Source organism: Anastrepha obliqua, chromosome 6, assembly GCF_027943255.1.
Source record: "Anastrepha obliqua isolate idAnaObli1 chromosome 6, idAnaObli1_1.0, whole genome shotgun sequence".
Lineage (NCBI taxonomy): Eukaryota > Metazoa > Arthropoda > Insecta > Diptera > Tephritidae > Anastrepha > Anastrepha obliqua.
Window position 1 is genome coordinate 22,665,945 of NC_072897.1, and position 9,604 is coordinate 22,675,548.

Consider the following 9,604-nt stretch of genomic DNA (forward strand, 5'->3'; position numbering starts at 1 on the left):
CACGTACGAGTGCATGGCTCCACAAAACCAACAAGGTGTTTTCGGCTTCTTTAATTTTTGCTCATTTGCAAGCAATTTGTTTACCTGCGATTCGTAATTTTTCTTTTCTAGTAGTGCTGTGTCCAATTTTAAATTTATTATTCGTTGACATTCTCTTGATAGTGCGTCAAGATTAATTGTGTCGGCTTCTGTGTCCAATTTAGTTAACATTCGGGTTCTTATATCGAAGTCGGATTCGTCTTTAAGTCCCATTACGAATATTAAGCATTTGAATTGATCCAACGTTATGTTATTGTACTTAATTTGAAACTTTCACACTGTTTATTTACCTCCGCTGCGTATGTGCTAAAATCCATGTGTGATGATTTTTTCATTTGAAGGCAGTTGTATCTCATACTGAATTGAGATTTTTGATTTCCAAATAATTGCTTTAATTTGTCTACAGTACAGGCGAAGTCAAATTCTCTTGAGTGTTTAGGTAAGATATAGTCAACGTATTTGCTGTGGACACTAGTGCTTAGTTTTCTTAATAGGAGTCTGACCTTTGCTGCTTCATCGAGCTTATTGGCATCTACAAAGAACAAATCTTCGTAGCGAGCGTACCACGTTTCGAAAGTGAGGTTAAGTTCAAGGTAATAAACGAATTCAGTGATGCTGGACGCTAGCGTATCCATTGTTCGCTCTGGTTGCAAATCTACTTTTGGACCATCGAATGTGTCACCAGATCTCGATGAAATGAGCTGTGCTATAAGAGCTTGCATAGCCGCGCTATCTTGTTCTCTTTGCTTTTGCATTTTGTTGAAAAATGCATGCATTTGCTCTTGATTCATTTTAACTTTTTTTTTCTAAAAAAAAATGCACCTCCTCGCCGTCACTGTTGGATTTCCGGATCTTGATGAAATGAAACTTCGTTTTCGCTTTCTTTATTATTTTATTTAATTAAAAGACCAAAATGGTTGTCAGATTCCACCCAATGTTGTAAAGGATAAAAATCGATTTTTTTTTTTGCATGTTATTGTAGTAAAACATTTCAAAAATACCGTGTTAAAATTTTAAGTCAATCCGAGCAAAACTTTTTAAGTTATAGAGCATAAAGCCGAGCCGCCTCAAACATCTGCCGAGACGCAGCAGTTGCGCGCGTAGTCCGTTACAAACTTTAAACGCGGTTTTCTCGAACCTTTTTTTTTAAAGTGCGTAGTCATTGGCATTTGCATTGTACACATATTTTACATATAAAAAACCTCCCGCCAACGTTTTTTTTTTCGCCATTTTTTTTTTATATTAAGGTGGTTTTACACCTACAAAATGGCGGCATTTTTTCGTCAAAAATCACTTTTTACTTCAAATGACTACCAAATGGCTGAAAATGAAAATAAATCGTCAAAATAAACGTTGGGGGGAAGTTTAACTCATACTTTAACTAAATTATTCGATTTTTTTGATTTCAGATGATTCTACGCTGAGATATGCTGACTACTGCAAAATGTATTTTTGAAAAGACGTCTACGTAAATGTGCTCTCATTCGCTCATTTTGCAATATTTTTACATGAAAATTTTATCAAATATTCTTGAAATGTTACTTTATAATATGCAACAACTTTTAATAAACTGACTTGAACCGTTTCGTTACAATAAATTCATGAAAAAAGTGTTTTTTTAGCGTTTATCCCTTACAAAGGAAGATACAATCAACCCACTTCAAACAACGAGGTTGCAATTGTTATATCTGGAGATGAATTTCAACCAAGAGATATTGTTTTGCAAAAAAGAAATGATGCACTGCAACGTGTTAATGAAACGCATCGAAAATATGATGCATTACAATATCCTCTTATGTTCTGTAGTGGTGAAGATGGTTATTCGATTGATATAAAACAAATAAATCCAGCAAATGGTCAAGAAACAAATAAAACTGTAAGCGCGATGAATTATTATGCATACAGAATCATGATAAGAGAAAATCAAGAGAATCACATTTTAAAATGTCGTAAATTATTTCATCAGTATGTTGTTGACATGTATGCGAAAATAGAAACAGAACGATTGAATTACATTAGATTCAACCAAATAAAATTACGCTGTGACGAATACATACATTTACAATTAACAACGATACCAACGTTAATAACATTGGTCAAATGGTAATATTACCTTCATCGTATACAGGCAGTCCAAGGCATATGCATGAATACGCCCAAGATGCAATGTGTTATGTCAGAAATTATGGTCGACCCGACTTATTCATAACTTTCACATGCAATCCGGAATGGGATGATATTAAGAATCATTTATATGCTGGGCAATCAGCTACTGATAGGCATGACATTACTGCAAGAGTGATTAGACGAAAGCTACAGTCTCTAATGGATTTCATTGTAAAACATAAAGTTTACGGAGATGTACAATGTTTCATGTATTCTGTGGGATGGCAAAAAATAGGCTTTCCTCATGCGCATATTTTGATTTGGTTAAAACAAAAACTAACCACAGATAAAATTGATCATATTATATGTGCTGAAATTCCAGATATAAATGAAGATCCAGAATTACATACTACTGTAACCAAAAACATGATTCATGGACCGCGTGGTACGTTAAATCAACGTTAAATCAAAATTCTCCATGTATGGTTGATGGTAAATGTTCAAAAAACTACCCAAGGCAATTAATTGCTGAAACAATGGCTGGAAATGATGGATATCCATTGTACCGTAGAAGATCACCAGAAGATAATGGAAAAACAGTCACTGTGAAAATATATAATCAGGATGTGGAGATCCATAACCGTTGGATAGTTCCGTATTCCAAATTATTATCGAAAACATTTAACGCACATATAAATGTTGAATATTGTAACTCCGTAAAATCCATCAAATACATATGCAAATACATCAATAAAGGAAGTGACATGCCAGTATTTGGAGTTGTAAATCGAAATGATGAAATTACTAATTACCAAATGGGAAGATACATTAGTAGCAACGAAGCAGTTTGGAGAATATTATCATTTCCGATTCATGATCGCCATCCAGCTGTTATTCATTTGTCAGACCATTTAGAAAATGAACAAAGCAACAGCAACAACACTAACTGCATTTTTCAACTTATGTGAAACAGATTCATTTGCAAGAACATTGCTTTATTCAAATGTTCCTAAATAGTATACTTGGAATGCATCATCAAGGTCCTGGGTAGGAAGGCAACGAGGAATACATGTAGATGGATATCCAGGTGTTCATTTGGGTGATGCAATCGGACGACTTTACACTGTGCATCCAAGTAAAGTGGAATGTTTCTATTTACGTTTACTCTTAGTTGATATTCCCCCAAGATCATTCGGAAGTTTGAAACGAGTTAATGGTCATCTTTGTTGTACTTATCAGCAAGCATGCAAAGAATTGAATTTGCTTGAAAATGATAATCAGTGGGATGCAACTCTTATGGATGCATGTGCAACAAGTTCTCCACACCAAATAAGAACACTATTTGCCATCATTATTGCTACATGTTTCCCAGCAAACCCAAAAGAATTGTGGAGTACTTACCAAGAATACATGACAGAAGATATTCTACATCAAGTACGTCGCATTACTGCAAATCCAAATTTGAATTATACAGATGAATTATATAATGAGGCATTAATTAAAATCGAAGACTTTTGCCTGATGATTGCAAATAAAACTCTGAGTGAGTTAGGTATGATCGCACCAAATCGTCCGATGCATGATGCATACAATGCAGAATTAAGACGTGAAAAAGAATATGATCGAAATGATCTGAACACATTTGTACAATAAGAACAAACCTACCAAAATTAAACACAGAACAAAGGCAGGCATATGACACAATTATAGACAATGTTGCAAATGAAAGAGGAGGAATATTCTTCTTAGATGCACCAGGTGGGACTGGAAAAACGTTTTTGTTGTCGTTAATTTTGGCCACCATTCGATCACAGAATAATATTGCATTGACTTTGGCATCATCTGGAATAGCGGCAACTTTATTGGACGGCGGTGGCACTGCACATTCTGCATTAAGGTTACCATTAAATATGCAAGTAAATGAAGAACCAACTTGCAACATTTCTAAAAATTCTGGAATCGGAAAGGTTTTACAAACATTGGCCGGTGATTTTCGACAAACTTTACCTGTTATTCCCAAATCAACAGCAGCTGATGAATTGAGAGCGTGCCTTAAATCTTCTAATCTATGGAGATATGTTCAAAAACTCACATTAACTACTAATGTTCGTGTGCAGTTACAGAATGATCCAACAGCTGCTGAATTTTCCGAACATTTGTTGCCAATTGGAAATGGACGAAAGCCAATTGATAAGAATACAGGCATGATCACACTTCCAACTAATTTTTGTACCGTAACAGAATCAAGAGTACAATTAGTGCAAAATGTATTCCCAAATATTGAACAAAACTATCGAAATCAATATTGGCTAAGCGAGAGAGCTATATTAGCTGCCAAAAATGTCGATGTCAATGAAATCAATGCCAGTATTTTGACTGAAATTCCAGGTGAAGTTGTCACCTATACATCAATTGATTCAATCACTAACCCCGACGATGTAGTGAATTATCCAATTGAATTTTTGAATTCACTTAATTTGCCTGGCTTGCCACCACATCGTTTGCAATTGAAAGTCGGCGCAGTGATCATGTTTGTTGCGAAATATCAATCAGCCGAAACTATGCAATGGGACAGGATTAGCAGTGAAACGGACAATGAACAATGTAATTGAAGCAACAATTTTGAAAGGCAAATTTAAAGGTGAAGATGTTTTGATTCCGCGCATTCCAATGATTTCAACAGATTTGCCTTTTGATTTTAAGCGACTTCAATTTCCCATTCGCCTTACTTTTGCTATTACAATCAATAAGTCTCAAGGTCAAACACTTCAATTATGTGGAATTGACCTAACTTATCCATGCTTTGGACATGGGCAACTGTATGTAGGATGTTCTCGAGTAGGGAAACCATCGTTACTTTATATTTATACACCGCATGAAAATAAAACCAAAAATTTTGCGTATCAGAAGGCTTTAGAATAAGTTGTTAGCTTACAATCATTAGAGTAATTGTTATTAGAATAAGTCACAAAATAATGGCCGAGCATGAATTAAATGATGAAACAAGAAAAAAACAAAGAACACTTTTCATTTATATTTTTCTTTCACCCAGCGAAACGGGTGAGGGTCCGCTAGTTTATGAATAAAAATTAATATCGCTCAAATGACTGCCACGACTGGCTTTACAGTAGGCCATTCGATCAACCAAATTTTTAAGCACATTTTCGATTGTTTGGGCTCCAATTTCATGAATGGCAACTTCGATTTCGTGTTTTAAAACATGAATCATCTCTGGATGGTTTGTATAGCATTTGTCCTTAACGGCTCCGGACAAAAAATAGTCCAACGGACTTAAATCACAGCTCCGAGGCGGCCAATTGATATCGGAATTTCGGCTGATTATTCGGTTTTCAAAAACGGTAACCAAAAGTTCGAGTGTAACTTTGGCAGTGTGACAAGTTGCACCGTCCTGTTGAAACCAAATGTCGTCCATATCATCCTCTTCAATTTTTGGAAACAACTTGTTGAGCATGTCACGGTAACGCTCGCCATTTACTCTAACCGCGGCTCCTCGCTCATTCTCGAAAAAAAATGGCCCGATGAAGCCGCCAGACAAAAAACCGCACCAAACAGTGACTCGTTGTGGATGCATTTGCTTCTCTACAGTAACGTGTGGATTTTCTGAGCCCCAAATCCGACAATTTCGCTTGTTGACGTAGCCACCGATGTGAAAATCAGAAAAGAAGAAGAAGACTCACCACTTTGGAAAAAGGTTTTCAATATTTCCCAATTTTGTTCAAGCGTACAGCGTCCCATTTCGTAAATGTCAAACTTTTAAATAAATTATGAACACATTTGACATGTCATTGGTGTTACCATTCTCAAAAAAATAGGTGGTTGAAAAAGCAAACGCTGTATGGCCCACCCTGTACTACAATCTAAATTACTTCATTGCCTACGTCCGTTAATACTCGGCATGCTGTAGGTCTGAATTAAAGATCATCGTTCACAAAAATGGCTACAATAGTATTCCTTTAAATCATTGGTTTCCGAAAGAAGTATAATTAGTTATGTCGTGAGGTACGCCGGCATTGAAAGTTTTTTGGTTCAAACTTGTTAAGAAAGAAGCTCATATTATGGACTAAGGCGTATACATTTTAAACTTGGCGTTTCAACTGCTTTCCAAACTCTTGTTTCCCATCTGTGGCCAGTGGTTCGTAGTAGTGGTTCTAAATCGAGTTCCAATAAAGAAATCTTCAATCTTTATCACCAGAATATCTTTGGAAGCCAACAAAAACAAAACAATTATTCTTGGTTACATCTCGTTGTGAATCCGATGCGAATGAATAAGTTGAGACGTGGGTCAATAGCAATTTTTTTAAGCAGTGTTTTTTGACGGGAATGGGTTTCAAAGATATCTCAAAAATAGGGTTGCTTTGTGTCTACATCTTTGAAAATATTAGTAGTCTGCTCAACTAATCATCTTATATTCCACCTATTTATTATTATTATTATTATTATTATTATTAAATTTGTATAATAACAAGTTATACAAATATAAGAAAGCAGCAGCACTAGCAGCATAGGCCATCGGCTGTCAGATAACAAAAAATGTAAATGTACTTTAAATTAGGTCTAACGTTAAGTAATTATCATATAATATTTAAATGCTTATAACTAAATAAAATAAACAAAGGAAAATGTTAGGTCCGTCTTAACAAGTCGTTGGCTTTTAGAAATTTGTAGACAGTCAGTATATTACTTGCAGATGGCTCTTTAAGAAAATCCAGTGCAGGAGAGGATCCAAAGAATTGTTGTCTGGAGGTGTGTAGATTTCGACAAGATTGTAGAATATGATCTAAGGTTACGGTTTCGTCACAGAAGGGGCAATCGGCTGGCAGCGTACGTTGTAGGAGGTGTGCATGTGTGAGAATAGTGTGGCCCAGGCGTAGGCGCGAGTACGGTTTGAGAACTTTTAATGGCAGGTCGGAAGGAAGTGATATCTTTGATCTAGATGGATTTAAGAAAGCGTAGTGGTGTTGGTAGTTTTTCCAGTTATCTAACAGATAAATGCGCCGTTGTTTTGTAATCTCTAGGAGGATGTCACTTTTAGAGTAGTATTTATGAAGCATTGACGGTAGATTAGAAACGCTTCTAGCTGCGGCATCAGCGTTTTCATTGCCGGTAATCCCCGAATGTCCTGGAACCCACATTAGCTTAATTTTGTTTGGATAGCTTATGAGAATATTTCTAATTGTATTTATATGAGTTTGATCGTGTGTTGGACAGCCGATTGCATTGATGCATGATTGGCTGTCTGTGCATATAATTATTTTGCCTTTAATTTGTTTAGCATAAATGGAGGCTTCTAACAATGCCGCTGTTTCTGCTGTAAAAGCAGAGCATATTGGGTGCAAAAAACCATGTTTGATCGTGTCCCCGTTTTCCTTTGTGACGGCAAAAGATGTTGAGGTTTGAGTTTTTGATCCATCTGTAAATATAAAATTCCATCCCTGTTTGGAGTACTTTTCTTTTTCGGATGTAAACAGTGCTTTGTAAATTTCCTTCGCTGTATGTTCTTTTGGTCGCTGCAGCGTGTTAATAGCAAATGGAATATTGCGTATCGTCCATGGAGGTTGCGTTTCAGCTGTGCGGTAGCGAAGGGTACCCGGCAGTTCAAGTCTCCTTTGCAAGCTCAAACATTTGGCTACAACCGACATAATTTTAGGATGCCTCTTTCTTAAAGATGCGTTTCTGAAATCTTTAATGAGATTGACATTGTAGGTGAAAAGTAGTTTTGGTAAAAGTTTATAAGTACTGTCTTCGATCCGATCTGGAATCTTTGGCAAACCGGTTTCCGCAAACAAGTTTCGAAGTGGTGTAGTTGGGAACGCTCTAATGCTCCTGCGTATCGCAGAGTGATAAGGCAAGCTCAAACATTTGGCTAGCTCAAACATTTGGCTACAACCGACATAATTTTAGGATGCCTCTTTCTTAAAGATGCGTTTCTGAAATCTTTAATGAGATTGACATTGTAGGTGAAAAGTAGTTTTGGTAAAAGTTTATGAGTACTGTCTTCGATCCGATCTGGAATCTTTGGCAAACCGGTTTCCGCAAACAAGTTTCGAAGTGGTGTAGTTGGGAACGCTCTAATGCTCCTGCGTATCGCAGAGTGATAAGGCGATGATATTTGGCTAATTGAACGTTTATCGGCGTTTCCGTATATAGGAAGGCCGTAATCGATTTTTGATAGGATGAGTGCTCTGCATGCATGAACAAGTGAAGACGGATGTACAAAAGATTTCTTAGAAGATAGGTATTTAATTATATTTAACCGTGTCATAATACAATCTTTTATGTATTTACAATGTTTTTTAAACTTATACTTAGAGTCTATAATTACACCTAGAATTTTTATTTCATTTACTGGCATTGTGGAATGGCCAAAAAATTGTGTTGGCAACCCAGAGCAACTAGATTTTTTGCAAATGTGCAAAGTTTTAGATTTTTCGAAAGAAATTGATGTGCCTGAGGTTGAGGACCATGTCATTATGTCTCGGAGAATGCTTTCGAAAATACGCGAGACTGAAAGAAGATTAGCATTTTTCGTGAAAAAGAAAACATCGTCGACGTAGAGCTGACATTCTATACTGGGATAGTTCGCTGAAAGCTTGGCAATTTCATCGAACGCTATTATAAAAAGAAGCGCGGAGAGTGGAGACCCTTGTGGCGTTCCGTTCTCTAGATTTACAATAATTGAGGCAAAACCATTTATTCTCACTCTGCATTTTCTGTTAGTGAGAAAGCTTTTAACAAAGTTTATAATTTTGGAACCAACCTTCAACTTGGTTAATTGTTTCAAAATGATATGCACTCCAATTCGGTCGAAAGCCTTCTCCAAATCGATTGCTAGAAGTGAAACATGGTTTCTTGACGAGAGTGCGTTTGTGACGACATAGTCAAGGTGCAAAAGAGCATCAATTGTGCCACTGCCTTTTTTATATGCTACCTGGTTAGAACTAATAACTTTGTTGTTCTTAATATACCACATCAACCTATTTGCAACCAGTTTTTCCATTAGTTTACCCAGGCATGATAACAGAGAGATGGGCCTATAGCTTTCAACAGAAGTAGGAGGTTTATTGGGTTTCAAAATTGGTACGATATAGGAAGTTTTCCACGCTTGAGGGTAAAAGCCGTAATTTAGGATTTGGTTATACAGATTAGTTAGTCTGCATTTCATGCAACTGGGTAAATTTTGAATCATAGGATAAGAGATTCGATCAAGCCCAGGAGTTTTACCTTTCACGGTAGAGAGCGCGAACTCCAATTCATTAATAGTGATTTTCGATTCAATTGTCCTGGCAGCAGGTGATAAATTGTTTATAATGTTTGCTTGGTCGTTTAGACAGTTGTATTTTGCTGAGCAAAAGTTGCTTGAAAAGCTGGCGTCGTTTGAGTTAGAAGCGTAGAAGGAGGCAAAATAATTGGCTATTTCGAGTGGAGAACTGATAACGCC